Consider the following 349-nt stretch of genomic DNA (forward strand, 5'->3'; position numbering starts at 1 on the left):
GGCATCTCCCTCGACCGGCCGTCGCTGGCAGGGACACGATGACAGACCCCACGGTGACCTTTACTGCCCCCCTTCTCCTTGCCCAGCTCGGTCCTGCAACAAGCAATGATTTGATGGGCTCTGGGATGATGTTCTGGCCAGAGATGCACCCAGCAAGGCAGGGGTTAACAGCCGGGCAGACCTCCCCCCAAGTTTTTGGAGCCTCCCCCCCATTCAGGGGTGCGGGTCCAAGCTGGACGCGGTGGCGGCGGGCAGGGGGAGGTGTGCCTAGCCCTTGCCACAGAGACTTCAGCGACTGCGCCGCCCCGGAGACCTCCCGTCCTCATTAGTGCCGGGAACCACCGGCTCC

Source organism: Buceros rhinoceros, unplaced genomic scaffold (genome assembly GCF_000710305.1).
Source record: "Buceros rhinoceros silvestris isolate BGI_N320 unplaced genomic scaffold, ASM71030v1 scaffold21619, whole genome shotgun sequence".
NCBI lineage: Eukaryota > Metazoa > Chordata > Aves > Bucerotiformes > Bucerotidae > Buceros > Buceros rhinoceros.